This window comes from Tenrec ecaudatus, assembly GCF_050624435.1.
Source record: "Tenrec ecaudatus isolate mTenEca1 chromosome 7 unlocalized genomic scaffold, mTenEca1.hap1 SUPER_7_unloc_4, whole genome shotgun sequence".
Taxonomy (NCBI): Eukaryota; Metazoa; Chordata; class Mammalia; order Afrosoricida; family Tenrecidae; genus Tenrec; species Tenrec ecaudatus.
Window position 1 is genome coordinate 2,740,202 of NW_027457610.1, and position 21,554 is coordinate 2,761,755.

The following is a 21,554-nucleotide window of genomic DNA, read 5'->3' on the forward strand; positions in this document are numbered from 1 at the left end:
CTTGGACTATCTAGGTTAACGAATGGGCTCTTGGATTATGTAGGTTACCTAGCAGGCACTTGGATTATCTAGGTTACCTAACGGGAACTTGGACTATGTAGGTTAACTAGCGGACTCTTGGACGATCTAGGTTAACTAGCGGGCACTTGGAATATCTAGGTTAATTAGCGGGCCCTTGGACTATGTAGGTTAACTAGCGGGCACTTGGACTATCTAGGTAAACTAGCGGGTTCTGGATTTTGTAGGTTAACTAGCGGGTACATGGACAATGCAGGTTCCCTAGCTGGCACTTTGACTATGTAGGTTCCCTAGCAGGCACATGGACAATATATGTTCCCTATGGGCACTTGGACTATCTAGGTTCCCTAACGGGCACTTGGAATATGTAGGTTCCCTATCGGGCACTTGGACTATGTAGGTTCCCTAGCGGGCCCTTGGACTATGTAAGTTCCCTAGCGGGCACTTGGACTATGTGGGTTACCTGGCAGGCATTTGGACTATGTAGGTTACCTACCGGGCACTTGGACTCTGTAGGTTCCCTAGGGGGCACTTGGACTATGTAGGTTACCTAGCGGGCACTTGGATTTTGTAGGTTCCCTATCGGGCACTTGGACTGTGTAGGTTAACTAGAGGGCATATGGACTATGTAGGTTACCTAGCGGGCACTTGGACTTTGTAGGTTCCCTATCGGGCACTTGGAGAATGTAGGTTAACTAGCGGGCCCTTGGACTATGTAGGTTAACTAGCGGGCCCTTGGACTCTGTAGGTTACCTAGCGGGCACTTGGATGATCTAGGTTAACCACCGGGTACTTGGACTATGTAGGTTAACTAGCGGGCCCTTGGACTATGTAGATTAACTAGCGGCACTTGGACTATATACGTTAACTAGCTGGCCCTTGGACAATGTTGATTCCCTAGCGGGCACTTGGACAATGTATGTTCCAGAGCGGGTACTTGGACTATGTAGGTTCCCTAGCAGGCACTTGGACTATGTAGGTTCCAGAGCGGGCACTTGGTCTATCTAGGTTCAATAGCGGGCACTTGTACTATGTAGGTTAACTAGCGGACACTTGGACGATCTAGGTTATCTAGCGGGTACTTGGACTATGTAGGTTAAGTAGCGGCACTTGGACTATCTACGTTAACTAGCGGGGCCCTTGGACTATGTATGTTCCCTACGGACACTTGAACTATGTAAGTTAACTACCGGGCACTTGGACTATGTAGGTTAACTAGCGGGCCCTTGGACTATCTAGGTTACCTAGCGGGCACTTGGACTGTGTAGGTTAACTACCGGGCACTTGCACTATCTAGGTTACCGAACGGGCATTTGGACAATGTAGATAACCTAGTGGGCAGTTGGACTGTCTAGGTTACCTAGCGGGCACTTGGACTTATAGGTTAACGAACGGGCACTTGGACTATGTATGTTGCGTAGCGGGCAATTGGATTATCTAGTTTAGGTAACGGGCACTTGGACTATCTAGGTTACCTAGCGGGAACTAGGACTATGTAGGTTACCTAGCGGGCACTTGGACTATCTAGGTTACCTAACGGGCACTTGGACTATCTAGGTTACCTAGCGGGAACTTGGACTATGTAGGTTACCTAGCGGGTACTTGGACTATCTAGGTTACCTAACGGGCACTTGGATTATCTAGGTTTCTTAGCGGGCACTTGGACTATGTAGGTTAACTAGCGGGCACTTGGACTATATAGGTTACCTAGAGGGCCCTTGGACAATGTAGGTTACGTAGCGGGCACGTGGACTATCTAGGTTAACGAAAGGGCACTTGGACTATGTAGGTTACCTAGCGGGCACTTGGATTATCTAGATTAGCTAACAAGAACTTGGAGTATCTAGGTTACCTAGCGGGCACTTGGACTATGTAGGTTACCTTGCGGGCACTTGTACTATCGAGGTTAGCTAAAAGGAACTTTGACTATCTAGGTTACCTAGCGGGCACTAGGACTATGTAGATTACCTAACGGGCACTTGGACTATGTAGGTTAACTAGCGGACACTTGGACGATCTAGGTTAACTAGCCGGCACTTGGAATATATAGGTTAACTAGGGGGCCCTTGGACTACGTAGGTCAACTAGCGGGCACTTGGACTATCTAGGTAAACTAGCGGGTTCTTGGACTATGTAGGTTAACTTGCGGGCCCTTGGACTATGTAGGTTAACTAGCGGGCACTTGGATGATCTAGGTTAACTACCTGGCAATTGGACTATCTAGTTTAAGTAGCGGGCACTTGGACTATCTAGGTTAATTAGCGGGCACTTGGACGATGCAGGTTCCCTAGCGGGCACTTGGACTATATAAGATCCCTATGGTCACTTGGACCCTCTAGTTTCCCTAAAGGGCACTTGGACTATGTAGGTTCCTAGCGGGCACTTGGACTATGTAGGTTAACTAGCAGGCCCTTGGGCTATCTAGGTTACCTAGCGGGCACTTGGACGATGCAGGTTCCCTAGCGGGCACTTGGACTATCTAGGTTCCCTAACGGGCACTTGGACTATGTAGGTTCCATAGCGGGCACTTGGACTATGTAGGTTCCCTATCGGGCACTTGGACTATGTAGGTTTCTATAAGGCACTTGGACTATGTAGATTAACTAGCGGGCACATGGACTATGTACGTCCCCTAGTGGGCACTTCGACTATCTAGGTTAACTAGCGGGCACTCGGTCTATCTACGTTACCTAACGGGCACTTGGACTATGTAGGACAACTAGCGGGCCCTTGAACTATCTAGGTTAGCTAAGGGCACTTGGATTATGTAGGTTAACTAGAGGGCACTTGGACTATGTAAGTTAACTACCGGGCACTTGCACTATCTAGGTTACCGAACGGGCATTTGGACTATATAGGTAACCTAGCGGGCAGTTGGACAGTCTAGGTTACCTAGCGGGCACTTGGACTTATAGGTTAACGAACGGGCACTTGGACTATGTATGTTGCGTAGCGGGCAATTGGATTATCTAGGTTAGGTAACGGGCAATTGGACTATCTAGGTTACCTAGCGGGAACTAGGACTGTGTAGGTTACCTAGCGGGCACTTGGACTATCTAGGTTACCTACGGGAACTTGGACTATGTAGGTTACCTAGCGGGCACTTGGACTATCTAGGTTACTTAACGGGCACTTAGACTATCTAGGTTTCTTAGCGGGCACTTGGACTATGTAGGTTAACTAGCGGGCACTTGGACTATATAGGTTACCTAGAGGGCCCTTGGACAATGTAGGTTACGTAGCGGGCACGGGGACTATCTAGGTTAACGAAAGGGCACTTGGACTATGTAGGTTACCTAGCGGGCACTTGGATAATCTAGGTTAGCTAAAAGGAACTTGGAATATCTAGGTTACCTAGCGGGCACTTGGACTATGTAGGTTACCTTGCGGGCACTTGTACTATCTAGGTTAGCTAAAAGGAACTTTGACTAGGTTACCTAGCAGGCACTAGGACTATGTATGTTACCTAATGGGCACTTGGACTATGTAGTTTAACTTGCGGACACTTGGACGATCTAGGTTAACTAGCCGGCACTTGGAATATCTAGGTTAACTAGGGGGCCCTTGGACTATGTAGGTTAACTAGCGGGCACTTGGACTATCTAGGTTAACTAGCGGGTTCTTGGACTATGTAGGTTAACTAGCGGGCCCTTGGACTATGTAGGTTAACTAGCGGGCACTTGGACGATCTAGGGTAACTACCGGGCAATTGGAATATCTAGTTTACGTAGCGGGCACTTGGACGATGCAGGTTCCCTAGCGGGCACTTGGACTATATAGGTTCCCTATGGGTACTTGGACTCTCTAGTTTCCCTAAAGGGCACTTGGACTATGTAGGTTCCCTAGCAGGCACTTGGAATATGTAGGTTAACTAGCAGGCCCTTGGACTATCTAGGTTACCTAGCGGGCACTTGGATGATGCAGGTTCCCTAGCGGGCACTTGGACTATCTAGGTTCCCTAACGGGCACTTGGACTATGTAGGTTCCCTATCGGGCACTTGGACTCTGTAGGTTTCTATCAGGCACTTGGACTATGTAGATTAACTAGCGGGCACTTGGACTATCTAGGTAACCTATCGGGCACTTGGACTATGTACGTCCCCTAGTGTGCACTTCGACGATCTAGGTTAACTAGCGGGCACTCGGTCTATCTACGTTACCTAGCGGGCACTTGGACTATGTAGGTAAACTAGCGGGAACTTGGACTGTCTAGGTTACCTAGTGGGCACTTGGACTATCTAGGATAACAAACGGGCACTTGGACTATGTAGGTCAACTAGCGGGCCCTTGGACTATCTAGGTTAGCTAAGGGCACTTGGATTATGTAGGTTAACTAGAGGGCACTTGGACTATGTAGGTTAACTAGCGGACACTTGGACGATCTAGGTTAAGTAGCGTGCACTTGGATTATCTAGGTTGGCTAGCGGGCACTTGAACTATGTAGGTTAACTAGTCGGCCCTTAGACTATCTAGGTTAGCTAACGGGCACTTGGACAATGTAGGTTAATTAGAGGGTACTTGGACTATGTAGGTTGCCCAGCTGGCATTTGGACTATATAGAATACCTAGCGGACACTTGGACTTTGTAGGTTACCTAGCGGGCACTTGGACTATCTTGGTTACCTATTGGGCACTTGAAATATCTACGTTACCTAGCGGGTACTTGGACTATCTAGGTTAACTACCGGGCACTTGGACTATCTAGGTTAGCTAACGGTCACTTTGATTATGTAGGCTAATTATTGAGCACTTGGAATATGTACGTTAAGTAGCGGACACTTGCACTGTGAAGGTTAACTAGCGGGCCAATGGACTATGTAGGTTTACTAGCGGGCCCTTGGACTATCTATATTCCCCAAAGGGCACTTAGACTATCTAGGTTACAGAATGGGCACTTAGACTATCTAGGTAACCTAGCGGGTACTTGAATTATCGGGGTTAACTAGCGGGCACTTGCGGTATCTAGGTTACCTAGCGGGCACTTGGACTATGTACGTTCCCTACGGACACTTGGACTATGTAGGTTCCCAGAGGGCACTTGGACTATGAATGTTCCCTACGGACACTTGAACTATGTAAGTTAACTACTGGGCACATGGACTATGTATGTTAACTAGCGGGCCCTTGGACTACTTAGGTTAACTAGCGGACACTTGCACTATGTAGGTTACTAGCGGGCATTTGGACTATGTAGGTTACCTAACGGGAACTTGGACTATGTACCTTCGCTATCGGGCACTTGGACAATATTGGTTAACTAGCGGGCACTAGGACTATGTAGGTTACCTAGCGGGCACTTGGACTATCAAGGTTACCTAGCGGGCACTTGGACTATATAGGTTAACTAGCGGGCACTTGGACTATCTAGGTTAACTAGCGGGCACTTGGGCGATGCAGGTTCTCTAGCGGGCACTTGGACTATCTAGGTTCCCTAACGGGCACTTGGACTATGTAGGTTCCCTAGCGGGCACTTGGACTATGTAAGTCCCTTAGCGGGCACTTGGACTATGTTGGTTTCCTATCTGGCACTTGGACTATGGTGGTTAACTAGCGGGCCCTTGGACTATGTAGGTTAACTAGCGGGCACTTAGACTATCTAGGTTACCTAGCGGGCCCTTGGACTATGTACATACCCTAGCGGGCACTTGGACTATCTAAGTTACCTAGCGGGCACTTGGACTATGTACGTCCCCTAGTGGGCACTTGGACTATCTAAGTTACTTAGCGGGCAATTGGACTATGTAGGTTAACTAGAGGGCACTGGGACTATGTAGGTTAACTAGCGTACACTTGGACGATATAGGTTAACTAGCGGGACCTTGCACTATGTAGGTTAACTAGCGGGTCCTAGGACTATGTAGGTTAACCAGCGAACACTTGGACCATCTAGGTTAACTAGCGGGCACTTGGACGTTATAGGTTAACTAGCGGACACTTGGATTAGCTAGGTTACCTAGCGGGCACTTGAACCATGTAGGTTAACTAGTTGGCCCTTGGACTATCTAGGTTAGCTAACGTTCACTTGGATTATGTAGGTTAATTAGCGTACACTTGGACTATGTAGGTGCCCTAGCGGGCATTTGGACTATATAGATTATCTAGCCGGCACTTGGAGTTTGTAGGTTACCTAGCGGGCACTTCGACTATCTAGGTTACCTAGCGAGCACTTGGACTATCTAGGTTACCTAGCGGGCACTCGGGCAATGAAGGTTCCCTAGCGGGCACTTGGACTATGTAGGTTCCATAGCAGGCCTTTTGACTATGTAAGTTCTCTAACGGGCACTTGGACTATGTGAGTTCCCTAGCGGATATTTGGACTATCTAGGTTCCCTAACGGGCACATGGACTATCTAGGTTACCTAGCAGGAACTTGGACTATGTAGGTTACCTAGCGGGCACTTGGACTATCTAGGTAACCTAACGGGCACTTGGACTATCTAGGTTTCTTAGCGGGCACTTGGACTATGTAGGTTACCTAGCGGGCACTTGGACTATATAGGTTACCTAGAGGGCCCTTGGACTATGTAGGTTACGTAGCGGGCACGTGGACTATCTAGGTTAACGAAAGGGCACTTGGACTATGTAGGTTACCTAGCGGGCACTTGGATTATCTAGGTTAGCTAACAGGAACTTGGAATATCTAGGTTACCTAGCAGGCACTTGGATTAAGTAGGTTACCTTGCGGGTACTTGTACTATCTATGTTACCTAATTGGAACTTGGACTATGTAGGTTAACAAGCGGACTCTTGGATGATCTAGGTTAACTAGCGGGCACTTGGAATATCTAGGTTAACTAGCGGGCCCTTGGACTATGTAGGTTAACTAGCGGGCCCTTGGACTATGTAGGTTAACTAACGGGCACTTGGACTATCTAGGTTAACTAGCGGGTCCTTGGACTATGTAGGTTAACTAGCAGGCAATTGGACTATCTAGGTTAACTAGCAGACCGTGGACTATGTAGGTTAACTAGCGGGCAATTGGACTCTCTAGGTTAACTAGCGGGCACTTGGACTATCTAGGTTAACTAGCGGGCACTTGCACAATGCATGTTCCCTAGCGGGCACTTTGACTATGTAGGTTCCCTAGCGGGCACTTAGACTATATAGGTTCCCTACGGGCACATGGACTATCTAGGTACCCTAAAGGGCACTTGGAATATGTAGGTTCCCTATCGGGCACTTGGAGTATGTAGGTTCCGCAGCGGGCACTTGGACTATGTAGGTTAACAAGTGGGCACGTGGATGATCAATGTTAACTACTGGGCACTTTGACTATCTAGGTTAACTAGCGGGCAATTGGACTATCTAGGTTAATTAGCGTGCACTTGTACAATGCAGGTTCCCTAGCGGGCACTTTGACTATGTAGATTCCCTAGCGGGCACTTGGACTATATAGGTTCCCTATGGGCACTTGGACTATCTAGGTCCCCTAACGGGCACTTGGACTATATAGGTTCCTCAGCGGGCACTTTGACTATGTAGGTTAACTAGCGGGACCTTGGACTATCTAGGTTACCTAGCGGCCACTTGAACTCTGTACATACCCTAGCGGGCACTTGGACTATCTAGGTACCCTAACGGGCACTTGGAATATGTAGGTTCCCTATCGGGCACTTGGACTATGTAGGTTCCTCAGCGGGCACTTCGACTATGTAGGTTCCCTATCAGGCACTTGGACTATGTAGGTTAACTAGTGGGCACGTGGATGATCAATGTTAACTAGTGGGCACTTTGACTATCTAGGTTAACTAGCGGGCAATTGGACTATCTAGGTTAATTAGCGTGCACTTGTACAATGCAGGTTCCCTAGCGGGCACTTTGACTATGTATGTTCCCTAGCGGGCACTTGGACTATATAGGTTCCCTATGGGCACTTGGACTATCTAGGTTCCCTAACGGGCACTTGGACTATGTAGGTTCCTCTGCGGGCACTTGGACTATGTAGGTTAACTAGCGGGACCTTGGACTATCTAGGTTACCTAGTGGGCACTTGAACTATGTACATACCCTAGCGGGCACTTGGACTATCTAGGTTACCTAGCGGGCACTTGGACTATGTACGTCCCCTAGCGGGCACTTGGACTAGCTCGGTTAACTAGAGGGCCCCTGGAATATGTAGGTTAACTAGCGGACACTTGGATTATCTAGGTTAACTAGCGGTCACTGGGACGATCTAGGTTAACTATTGGGCACTTGGACAATCTAGATTAACTAGCGGGCACTTGGACTATGTAGGCTCCCTAGCGGGCACTTGGACTATGTGGGTTCCTCAGCGGGCAATTGGACTATGTAGGTTCCCTATCGGGCATTGGATTATGTAGGTTAACTAGCGGGACCTTGCATTATCTAGGTTACCTAGCGGGCACTTGGACAATCTAGGTTACCTATCAGGCACTTGGACAATCTAGGTTACCTAGCGGGCACTTGAACTATGTACATACCCTAGCGGGCACTTGGACTATGTAGGTTACCTAGCGGACACTTGGACTATGTACGTTCCCTAGCGGGCACTTGGACTGGCTAGGTTAACTAGAGGGCCCTTGGTCTATGTAGGTTAACTATCGGGCACTTGGATTATCTAGGTTAACTAGCGGGCACATGGACGATCTAGGTTAACTAGCGGGCACATGGACAATCTAGATTATCTAGCGGGCACTTGGACGATGCAGGTTCCCTAGCGGGCACTTGGACTATGCAGGTTCCCTATCGGGCACTTGGACTATGTAGGTTAACTAGCGGGTCCTTGGACTATGTACGTTCCCTAGTGGGAACTTGGACTATCTAGGTTAACTAACGGGCTGTTGTACTATCTAGGTTACCTTGAGGGCACTTGGACTATTTAGGTTACCTAGCGGGCACTTGGACTACCTAGGTTACCTAACAGGCACTTGGAGTATCTAGGTTACCTAACAGGCACTTGGACAGTCTATGTTACCTAGCGAGCACTTGGACAGTCTAGGTTACCTAGCGGGCACTGGACTTCTAGGTTAAGGAACGGGCACTTGTACTATGTAGGTTGCCTAGCGGGCACTTGGACTATCTAGGTTAGGTAACGGGCACTTGGACTATCTAGGTTACCTAGCGGGAACTTGGACTATGTAGGTTACCTAGCGGGCACTTGGACTATCTAGGTTACCTAGTGGGCACTTGGAATATGTAGGTTACCTAGCGGGCCTTTGGATTATATAGGTTACCTTGCGGGCACTTGGACGATCTAGGTTAACGAACGTGCACTTGGACTATGTAGGTAACCTAGAGGGCATTTGGACAGTCTATGTTACCTAGCGGGCACTTGGACTATCTAGGTTAAGGAATGGGCACTTGGACTATGTAGGTTACCTAGCAGGCACTTGGACTATCTAGGTTAGCTAACAGGAACTTGGAATATCTAGGTTACATAGCGGGCACATGGATTATGTAGGTTACCTTGCGGGCACTTGGACTATCTAGGTTACCTAATGGGAACGTGGACTATGTAGGTTAACTAGTGGACTCTTGGACGATCTAGGATAACTAGCGGGCACTTAGAATATCTAGGTTAACTAGCGGGCCCTTGCACTATGTAGGTTATCTAGCGGGCACTTGGACTATCTAGGTAAACTAGCGAGTTCTGGACTATGTAGGTTAACTAGCGGGCACTTGGACAATGCAGGGTCCCTAGTGGTCACTTTGACAATGTAGGTTCCCTAGCGGGCACTTAGACTATATATGTTCCCTACGGGCACTTGGACTATCTAGGTTCCCTAAAAGGCACTTGGAATATGTAGGTTCCCTATCGGGCACTTGGAGTATGTAGGTTCCTCAGCGGGCACTTGGACTATGTAGGTTCCCTATCGGGCACTTGGACTATGTAGTTTAACTAGCGGGCACTTGGACGATCAAGGTTAACTAGCGGGAACTTGGACTATCTAGGTTAACTACCGGGCACTTGTACAATGCAGGTTCCCTAGCGGGCACTTTGACTATGTAGGTTCCCTAGTGGGCACTTGGACTATATAGGTTCCCTACGGGCATTTGGACTATCTAGGTTCCCTAACGGGCACTTGGAATATGTAGGTTCCCTATCGGGCACTTGGACTATGTAGGTTCCTCAGCGGGCACTTGGACTATGTAGGTTAACTAGCGGGCACTTGGACTATCTAGGCTAACTAGCAGGCCCTGGGCTATGTAGGTTAACTAGCGGGTACTTGGACTATGTAGGTTAACTAGCAGGCACTTGAACTATCAGGTTAACTAGCGGTCACTTGGACTATGTAGGTAACCTAGCGCGAACTTGGACTGTCTAGGTTACCTAGTGGGCAATAGGACTATCTAGGATTACAAACGGGCACTTGGACTATGTACGGCCCCTAGCGGGCACTTGGAATATCTAGGTTAACTAGAGGGCACTTGGACTATGTATGTCCCCTAGCGGGCACTTGGACTATCTAGGTTAACTAGAGGCCACTTGGAATATCTAGGTTAACTAGAGGGCACTTGGACTATGTAGGTTAACTAGCAGGCACTTGGACTATCTAGGTTAAGTAGCGGACCTTGGACTATGTAGGTTAACTAGCGGGCACCTGGACTATCTAGATTAACTAGCGGGCAGTTGGATGATGAAGGTTCCCTAGCGGGCACTTAGACTATCTAGGTTCCCTAACGGGCACTTGGACTATGTAGGTTCCCTAGCGGGAACTAAGACTATGTACGTCCCTTAGCGGGCACTTGGACTATGTAGGTTCCCTATCGCGCACTTGGACTATGTAGGTTAACTTGCGGGCCCTTGGACTATGTAGGTTAACTAGCGGGCACTTAGACTATCTAGGTTACCTAGCGGGCACTTGGACTATGTACGTCCCCTAGTGGGCACTTGGACTATCTAGGATAACTAACGGGCACTTGGACTATCTAGGTTAACATACGGGCACTTGGACTATCTAGGTTACCTAGCGGGCACTTGGACTATGTAGGTTACCTAGCGGGCACTTGGACTAATTAGGTAACCTAACGGGCACTTGGACTATGCAGGATACCTAGTGGGCCCTTGGACTATATAGGTTAATGAACGGGCACTTGGACTATGTAGGTTACCTAGCAGGCACTTGGACTGTCTAGGTTACCTATCGGGCAATTGGACTATCTAGGTTAACGTAAGGGCACTTGGACTATCTAGGTTACCTAGCGGGCACTTAGACTATCTAGGTTACCTAGCGGGCACTTGGACTATGTACGTCCCCTAGTGGGCACTTGGACTATCTAGGATAACTAACGAGCACTAGGACTATCTAGGTTAACTAGCGGGCACTTGGTGTATCTAGTTTACCTAGCGGGCACTTGGACTATGTAGGTAACTTAGCGGGCACTGGACAGTCTAGGGTACCTAGCGGGCACTTGGACTGTCTAGGTTAGCTAACAGGAAATTGGAATATCTAGGTTACCTTGCGGGCCCTTGGACTATGTAGGTTAACTAGCGGGCACTTGGACTATCTAGGTTAACTTGCGGGTTCTTGCACTATGTAGGTTAACTAGTGGGCCCTTGGACTATGTAGGTTAACTAGCGGGCACTTGGACTATGTAGGTAACCTAGCGGGCACTGGACAGTCTAGGGTACCAACGGGCACCTGGACTGTATAGGTTAGCTAACAGGAAATTGGAATATCTAGGTTACCTTGCGGGCCCTTGGACTATGTAGGTTAACTAGCGGGCACTTGGACTATCTAGGTTAACTTGCGGGTTCTTGGACTATGTAGGTTTACTATCGGGGCTTTGGACTACGTAGGTTAACTAGCGGGCACTTGGACTATCTAGGTTAAGTATCGGACCTTGGACTATGTAGGTTAACATCGGGCCCTTGGATTATGTAGGTTAACTAGCGGGCACTTGGACGATCCGGGTTAACTAGTGGGCACTTGGACTATCTAAGTTAACTAGCAGGCCCTTGGACTATCTAGATTAACTACCGGGCACTTGGATGATGCAGGTTCCCTAGCGGGCATTTGGACTATCTAGGTTAACTAAGGGCACTTGGACTATCTAGATTAACTACCGGGCACTTGGATGATGCAGGTTCCCTAGCGGGCACTTGGACTATTAGGTTCCCTAACGGGCACTTTGACAATGTAGGTTCCCTAGCGGGCTCTGGGACTATATATGTTCCCTACAAGTACTTGAACTATCTAGGTTCCCTAACAGGCACTTGGAATATGTAGGTTCCCTATCGGGCATTTGGACTATGTGGGTTCCTCAGCGGGCACTTGGACTATGTAGGTTCCCTATCGGGCACTTGGACTATGTAGGTTAACTAGCGGGCACTTGGACGATCAAGGTTAACTAGTGGGAACTTGGACTATCTAGGTTAACTAGCGGGCACTTGGACGATCAAGGTTAACTAGTGGAAACTTGGACTATCTAGGTTAACTAGCGGGCACTGGTACAATGCAGGTTCCCTAGCGGGCACTTTGACTATGTAGGTTCCCTAGATGGCACGTGGACTATATAGGTTCCCTCCGGGCACTAGGACTATCTAGGTTCCCTAACGGGCACTTGGAATATGTAGGTTCCCTATCGGGCACTTGGACTATGTAGCTTCCTCAGCGGGCACTTGGACTATGTAGGTTAACTAGCGGGCACTTGGACTATCTAGGTTAACTAGCCGTCCCTGGGCTATGTAGGTTAACTAGCGGGCACTTGGACTATGTAGGTTAACTAGGAGGCCCTGGGCTATGTAGGTTAACTAGCGGGCACTTGGACTATGTAGGTTAACTAGCAGGCACTTAGACTATCTAGGTTACCTAGCGGGCACTTGGACTATGTACGTCCCCTAGTGGGCACTTGGACTATCTAGGATAACTAACGAGCACTAGGACTATCTAGGTTAACTAGCGGGCACTTGGTGTATCTAGTTTACCTAGCGGGCACTTGGACTATGTAGGTAACTTAGCGGGCACTGGACAGTCTAGGGTACCTAGCGGGCACTTGGACTGTCTAGGTTAGCTAACAGGAAATTGGAATATCTAGGTTACCTTGCGGGCCCTTGGACTATGTAGGTTAACTAGCGGGCACTTGGACTATCTAGGTTAACTTGCGGGTTCTTGCACTATGTAGGTTAACTAGTGGGCCCTTGGACTATGTAGGTTAACTAGCGGGCACTTGGACTATGTAGGTAACCTAGCGGGCACTGGACAGTCTAGGGTACCAACGGGCACCTGGACTGTATAGGTTAGCTAACAGGAAATTGGAATATCTAGGTTACCTTGCGGGCCCTTGGACTATGTAGGTTAACTAGCGGGCACTTGGACTATCTAGGTTAACTTGCGGGTTCTTGGACTATGTAGGTTTACTATCGGGGCTTTGGACTACGTAGGTTAACTAGCGGGCACTTGGACTATCTAGGTTAAGTATCGGACCTTGGACTATGTAGGTTAACATCGGGCCCTTGGATTATGTAGGTTAACTAGCGGGCACTTGGACGATCCGGGTTAACTAGTGGGCACTTGGACTATCTAAGTTAACTAGCAGGCCCTTGGACTATCTAGATTAACTACCGGGCACTTGGATGATGCAGGTTCCCTAGCGGGCATTTGGACTATCTAGGTTAACTAAGGGCACTTGGACTATCTAGATTAACTACCGGGCACTTGGATGATGCAGGTTCCCTAGCGGGCACTTGGACTATTAGGTTCCCTAACGGGCACTTTGACAATGTAGGTTCCCTAGCGGGCTCTGGGACTATATATGTTCCCTACAAGTACTTGAACTATCTAGGTTCCCTAACAGGCACTTGGAATATGTAGGTTCCCTATCGGGCATTTGGACTATGTGGGTTCCTCAGCGGGCACTTGGACTATGTAGGTTCCCTATCGGGCACTTGGACTATGTAGGTTAACTAGCGGGCACTTGGACGATCAAGGTTAACTAGTGGGAACTTGGACTATCTAGGTTAACTAGCGGGCACTTGGACGATCAAGGTTAACTAGTGGAAACTTGGACTATCTAGGTTAACTAGCGGGCACTGGTACAATGCAGGTTCCCTAGCGGGCACTTTGACTATGTAGGTTCCCTAGATGGCACGTGGACTATATAGGTTCCCTCCGGGCACTAGGACTATCTAGGTTCCCTAACGGGCACATGGAATATGTAGGTTCCCTATCGGGCACTTGGACTATGTAGCTTCCTCAGCGGGCACTTGGACTATGTAGGTTAACTAGCGGGCACTTGGACTATCTAGGTTAACTAGCCGTCCCTGGGCTATGTAGGTTAACTAGCGGGCACTTGGACTATGTAGGTTAACTAGGAGGCCCTGGGCTATGTAGGTTAACTAGCGGGCACTTGGACTATGTAGGTTAACTAGCAGGCACTTGAACTATCAGGTTAACCAGCGGTCACTTGGACTATGTAGGTAACCTAGCGGGAACTTGGACTGTCTAGGTTACCTAGTGGGCACTTGGACTATCTAGGATAACAAACGGGCACTTGGACTATGTACGACCCCTAGCGGGCACTTGGACTATCTAGGTTCACTAGAGGGCACTTGGACTATGTACGTCCCCTAGCGGGCACTTGGACTATCTAGGTTAACTAGAGGGCACTTGGAATATCTAGGTTAACTAGAGGGGACTTGGACTATGTAGGTTAACTAGCGGGCACTTGGACTATCTAGGTTAAGTAGCGGACCTTGGACTATGTAGGTTAACAAGCGGGCCCTTGGACTATGTAGGTTAACTAGCGGACACTTGGACTATCTAGGTTAACTAGCGGGAACTTGGACTATCTAGATTAACTAGCGGTCCCTTGGATGATGCAGGTTCCCTAGCGGGCACTTGGACTATCTAGGTTCCCTAACGGGCACTTGGACTATGTAGGTTCCCTAGCGGGCACTTAGACTATGTACGTCCCTTAGCGGGCACTTGGACTATGAAGGTTCCCTATCGCGCACATGGACTATGTAGGTTAACTTGCGGGCCCTTGGACGATGTAGGTTAACTAGCGGGCACTTAGACAATCTAGGTTACCTAGCGGGCACTTGGACTATGTACATACCCTAGCGGGCACTTGGACTATGTACGTCCCCTAGCGGGCACTTGGACTATCTAGGTTAACTAGAGGGCACTTGGAATATCTAGGTTAACTAGAGCGCACTTGGACTATCTAGCTTAAGTAGCGGACCTTGGACTATGTAGGTTAACAAGCGGGCCCTTGGACTATGTAGCTTAACTAGCGGGCACTTAGACGATCTAGGTTAAGTAGCGGGCACTTGGACTATGTAGGTTAACTTGCGGGCACTTGGACTATCTAGGTTCCATAACGGGCACTTGGACTATGTAGGTTACCTAGCGGGCACTTAAACTATGTACGTCCCTTAGCGGGCACTTGGACTATGTAGGTTCCCTATCGCGCACTTGGACTATGTAGGTTAACTTGCGGGCCCTTGGACTATGTAGGTTAACTAGCGGGCACTTAGACTATCTATGTTACCTAGCGGGCACTTGGACTATGTACATACACTAGCGGGCACTTGGACTATCTAGGTTACCTAGCGGGCCCTTGGACTATCTAGGTTAAGTAGCGGACCTTGGACTATGTAGGTTAACAAGCGGGCCCTTGGACTATGTAGGTTAACTAGCGGGCACTTGGACTATCTAGGTTAACACAGGGCACTTGGACTATCTAGGTTAACTAGCGGGCACTTGGATTAGCTAGGTTACCTAGTGGGCCCTTGAACTATGTAGGTTAACTAGTTGACCCTTGGACCATCTAGGTTAGCTAACGGGCACTTGGACTATATAGGTTACTTAGCGGGCACTTGGACTATGTGGGTGCCCTAGTGGGCATTTGGACTATATAGATTACCTAGCAGGCACTTGGAATTTTTAGGTTACCTACCGGGCACTTGGACTATCTAGGTTCCCTAGCGGGCACTTGGACTATGTAGGTTACCTAACGGGCACTTGGACTATCTAGTTTACCTAGCGTGCGCTGGGACTATGTAGGTTACGTAGCGGGCACTTGGACAGTCTAGGTTAACTAGCGGGCACTTGGACTATCTAGGTTAACGAATGGGCACTTGGACTATGTAGGTTACCTAGCGGGCACTTGGAGTATCTAAGTTAGTGAACAGGAACTTGGAATATCTAGGTTACCTAGCGGGCACTTGGACTATGTAGGTAACCTAGCGGGCATTGGACAGTCTAGGTTAACTAGCGGGCACTTGGACTATCTAGGTTAATGAATGGGCACTTGTACTATGTAGGTTACCTAGCGGGCACTTGGACTATCTAGGTTAGCTAACATGAACTTGGATTATCTAGGTTACCTTGAGTGCCCTTGGACTATGTAGGTTAACCAGCTGGCATGTGGACGATCAAGGCTAACTAGTGGGCACTTGGACTATCTAGGTTAACTAGCCAGCACTTGGACTATCAAGGTTAACTAACGAGCCCTTGGACTATGTAGGTTAACTTGCGGGCCCTTGGACTTGCAGCTTACCTAGTGGGCACTTGGACTATGTATGTTACCTAGCGGGCACTTGGACTATCTAGGTTAGCGAACGGGGACTTGGACTATTTAGGTGACCTAGTAGGCACTTGGACTGTCTAGGTTACCTAGCGGGCACTTGGACTATCTAGGTTAACGAACGGGCACTTGGACTATGTAGGTTACCTAGCGGGATCTTGGACAATGTATGTTAGCTAACGGGCACTTGGACTATCTAGGTTACCTAGCGGGCACTTGGACTATGTAGGTTACCTAGCGGGCACTTGGACTATGTAGGTTAGCTAACAGGAACTTTGAATATCTAGGTTACCTAGCGGGCCCTAGGACTATGTAGGTTACCTAACGGTCACTTGGACTATCTAGGTTACCTAGCGGGCACTTGGTCTATCTAGGTTACCTAGCGGGCACTTGGACTATGTAGGTTAGCTAACAGGAACTTTGAATATCTAGGTTACCTAGCGGGCTCTTGGACTATGTAGGTTAACTAGCGGGCACTTGGACTATCTAGGTTAACTAGCGGGTTCTTGGACTATGTAGGTTAACTAGCGGGCCCTTGGACTATGTAGGTTAACTAGCGCGCACATGGACGATCAAGGTTAACTAGTGGGCAATTGGACTATCTAGGTTAACTAGCGGGCCCTTGGACTATGTTGGTTAACTAGCGGTCCCTTGGACTTGAAGGTTACCTAGCGAGCACTTGGACTATATAGGTTACCTAGAGGACACTTGGACTATGTAGTTTACCTAGTGGGCACTTGGACTATCTAGGTTACCTAACGGGCCCTTGGACTATGTAGGTTACCTAGAGGGCACTTGGACTACCTAGGTTGGCGAACGGGGACTTGGACTATGTATGTTACCTAGCAGGCACTTGGACTGTCTAGGTTACCTAGCGGTCACTTGGACAATCTAGGTTAACGAACGGGCACTTGGACTATGTAGGTTACCTAGCGGGCACTTGGACTATGTATGTTAGCTAACGGACACTTGGACTATGTATATTAGCTAATGGGCACTTGGACTATGTAGGTTACCTAGCGGGCACTTGGACTATCTAGGTTACGTAGCGGGCACTTGGACTATGTAGGTGAATTAGAGGACATTAGGATGATCTAGGTTAACTAGTGTGCCCTTTGACTATGTTGGTTAACTAGCGGGCACTTGGACAATCTAGGTTAACTAGCGCGCACTTCTACGATCTAGGTTAACTAGCCGGAACTTGGACTATCAAGGTTAACTAGCGAGTCCTTGGACTATGTAGGTTAACTAGCGGTCCCTTGGACTTGTAGCTTACCTAGCGGGCACTTTGACTATGTAGGTTACCTAGCGGGCACTTGGACTATCTAGGTTAGCGAACGGGGAATTGGACTATGTAGGTGAACTAGCAGGCACTTTTACTGTCTAGGTAACCTAGCGGGCACTTGGACTATCTAGGTTAACGAACAGGCACTTGGACTATGTAGGTTACCTAGCGGGCTCTTAGACTATGTATGTTAGCAAACGGGGACTTGGACTATGTAGGTTACCTAGCGGGCACATAGACTATGTATGTTAGCTAACGGGAACTTGTACTATCTAGGCTACCTAGCGGTCACTTGGACTATGTAAGTTACCTAGCTGGCACTTGGACTATCTAGGTTACCTAACGGGCACTAGGACTTTGCAGGTAACCTAGCAGGCACTTGAACGAACTAGGTTAACGAGCGGGCCCTTAGACTATGTAGGTTACCTAGCGGGCACTTGGACTATCTAGGTTAGCTAACAGGAACTTGGACTATCTAGGTTGCCTAGCAGGCAATTTGACTATGTAGGCTACCTAGCGGCACTTGGACTATATAGGTTACCTAACGGGCACTTTGACTATCTAGGTTACCTAGCGGGCACTTGGACTATGTAGGTTACCTGGCAGGACTTGAACTATCTAGGATACCTAAAGGGCACTTTGACTATCTAGGTTACCTAACGGGCACTTGGACTATGTAGGTTAACTAGCGGACACTTGGACGATCTAGGTTAACTAGCCGGCACTTGGAATATCTAGGTTAACTACCGGGCAATTGGACTGTCTAGTTTAAGTAGCGGGCACTTGGACTATCAGGTTAATTAGCGGTCACTTGGACGATGCAGGTTCCCTAGCGGGCACTTGGACTATATAGGTTCCCTATTGGCACTTGGAACCTCTAGTTTCCCTAAAGGGCATTTGGACTATGTAGGTTCCCTAGCGGGCACTTGTCCTATGTAGGTTAACTAACAGGCCCTTGGACTATCTAGGTTACCTAGCGGGCACTTGGACAATGCAGGTTCCCTAGCAGGCACTTGGACTATCTAGGTTCCCTAACGGGCACTTGGACTATGTAGGTTCCATAGCGGGCACTTGGACTATGTAGGTTCCCTATCGGGCACTTGGACTATGTAGGTTTCTATCAGGCACTTGGACTATGTAGATTAACTAGCGGGCACTTGGACTATCTAGGTAACCTAGCGGCCACTTGGACTATGTACGTCCCCTAGTGGGCACTTCGACTATCTAGGTTAACTAGCGGGCACTCGGTCTATCTACGTTACCTAGCGGGCACTTGGACTATGTAGGTTAGCTAAAGGCACTTGGATTATGTAAGTTAACTAGAGGGCACTTGGGCTATGTAGGTTAACTAGCGGACACTTGGACGATCTAGGTTAACTAGCGGGCACTTGGAGGATATAGGTTAACTACCGGGCACTTGGATTATCTAGGTTGGCTAGCGGACACTTGAACTATGTAGGTTAACTAGTCGGGCTTTAGACTATCTAGGTTAGCTAACGGGCATTTGGACAATGTAGGTTAATTAGAGGGTACTTGGACTATGCAGGTTCCCCAGCGGGCATTTGGACTATATAGATTACCTAGCGGGGACTTGGACTTTTTAGGTTACCTAGCGGGCACTTGGACTATCTTGGTTACCTATTGGGCACTTGAACTATCTATGTTACCTAGCGGGTACTTGGACTATCTAGGTTAACTACCGGGCACTTGGACTATCTAGGTTAACTAGCGGGCACTTGGACTATCTAGATTAACTACCGGGCACTTGGATGATGCAGGTTCCCTAGCGGGCACTTGGACTATCTAGGTTCCCTAACGGGCACTTGGACTATGTAGGTTCCTTAGCGGGCACTTGGACTATGTACGTCCCTTAACGGGCACTTGGACTATGTAGGTTAACTAGCGTGCCCTTGGACTATGTAGGTTAACTAGCCGGCACTTAGACTATCTAGGTTACCTAGCGGGCAGTTGGACTATGTACGTTCCCTAGCGGGCACTTGGACTATCTAGGTTATCTAGAGGGCCCTTGGTCTATCTAGGTTAAGTAGCGGGCACTTGGACGATCTAGGTTAACTAGCGGGCACTTGGACTATCTAGGTTAACTAAGGGCACTTGGACTATCTAGATTAACTACCGGGCACTTGGATGATGCAGGTTCCCTAGCGGGCACTTGGACTATATAGGTTCCCAAACGGGCACTTTGACAATGTAGGTTCCCTAGCGGGCTCTGGGACTATATATGTTCCTTACGGGCACTTGAACTATCTAGGTTCCCTAACAGGCACTTGGAATATGTAGGTTCCCTATCGGGCATTTGGACTATGTGGGTTCCTCAGCGGGCACTTGGACTATGTAGGTTCCCTATCGGGCACTTGGACTATGTAGGTTAACTAGCGGGCACTTGGACGATCAAGGTTAACTAGTGGGAACTTGGACTATCTAAGTTAACTAGCGGGCACTTGGACGATCTAGGTTAACTAGCGGGCACTGGTACAATGCAGGTACCCTAGCGGGCACTTTGACTATGTAGGTTCCCTAGATGGCACGTGGACTATATAGGTTCCCTCCGGGGACTTGGACTATCTAGGTTCCCTAACGGGCACTTGGAATATGTAGGTTCCCTATCGGGCACTTGGACTATTTAGGTTCCTCAGCGGGCACTTGGACTATGTAGGTTAACTAGCGGGCACTTGGACTATCTAGGTTAACTAGCCGTCCCTGGGCTATGTAGGTTAACTAGCGTGCACTTGGACTATTTAAGTTAACTAGCAGGCCCTGGGCTATGTAGGTTAACTAGCGGGCACTTGGACTATGTAGGTTAACTAGCAGGCACTTGAACTATCAGGTTAACCAGCGGTCACTTGGACTATGTAGGTAACCTAGCGGGAACTTGGACTGTCTAGGTTACCTAGTGGGCACTTGGACTATCTAGGATAACAAACGGGCACTTGGACTATGTACGACCCCTAGCGGGCACTTGGACTATCTAGGTTAACTAGAGGGCACTTGGACTATGTACAACCCCTAGCGGGCACTGGGACTATCTAGGTTAACTAGAGGGCACTTGGAATATCTAGGTTAACTAGAGGGCCCTAGGACTATGTAGGTTAACTAGCAGGCACTTGGACTATCTAGGTTAAGTAGTGGACCTTGGACTATGTAGGTTAACAAGCGGGCCCTTGGACTATGTAGGTTAACTAGCGGGCACTTGGACTATCTAGGTTAACTAGCGGGCACTTGGACTATCTAGATTAACTAGCGGTCCCTTGGATGATGCAGGTTCCCTAGCGGGCACTTGGACTATCTAGGTTCCCTAACGGGCACTTGGACTATGTAGGTTCCCTAGCGGGCACTTAGACTATGTACGTCCCTTAGCGGGCACTTGGACTATGAAGGTTCCCTATCGCGCACATGGACTATGTAGGTTAACTTGCGGGCCCTTGGACGATGTAGGTTAACTAGCGGGCACTTAGACAATCTAGGTTACCTAGCGGGCACTTGGACTATGTACATACCGTAGCGGGCACTTGGACTATCTAGGTTACCTAGCGGGCACTTGGACTATGTACGTCCCCTAGTGGGCACTGGGACTATCTAGGATAACTAACGGGTACTAGGACTATCTAGGTTAACTAGCGGGCACTTGGTGTATCTAGGTTACCTAGCAGGCATTTGGACTATGTAGGTAACCTAGCGGGCACTAGACAGTCTAGGATACCTAGGGGGACTTGGACTATCTAGGTTAGCTAACAGGAAA